The sequence below is a fragment of the Phycodurus eques genome, chromosome 2 (genome assembly GCF_024500275.1).
Source record: "Phycodurus eques isolate BA_2022a chromosome 2, UOR_Pequ_1.1, whole genome shotgun sequence".
Classification (NCBI taxonomy): Eukaryota; Metazoa; Chordata; class Actinopteri; order Syngnathiformes; family Syngnathidae; genus Phycodurus; species Phycodurus eques.
The window spans coordinates 43,643,753-43,644,081 of NC_084526.1; positions in this window are offsets into that span (position 1 = coordinate 43,643,753).

The window sequence follows — 329 nt, forward strand, 5'->3', positions numbered from 1 at the left end:
GCAGTCATATGCTAATGCCTCGAACTCGGGGAGAATAAATCAACGATTGGTCCAGAAACACATCTGAGTCCCCTGATTTGCATTCCGAGTGCAGCGGCGAGAGCGAATGAGAAAGAATATGAAAGATGCAAGAAAAGAGGGGGATTCTCCATGTTTTTTTTTGTTTTTTGTTTCCTCCCCACTGAAAGCGTGAGACTTGGATGCTGCTGTTGATGATGCTGCACGAGAGAGATGGACGGGGGACAGGAGGAGGCAGAAGGAAGGAGGGGGGATTTAAAGGGCAAGAAACGGAGGGAGATTTAGATCCAGTCAAGAGCAGAGGCGGTGGA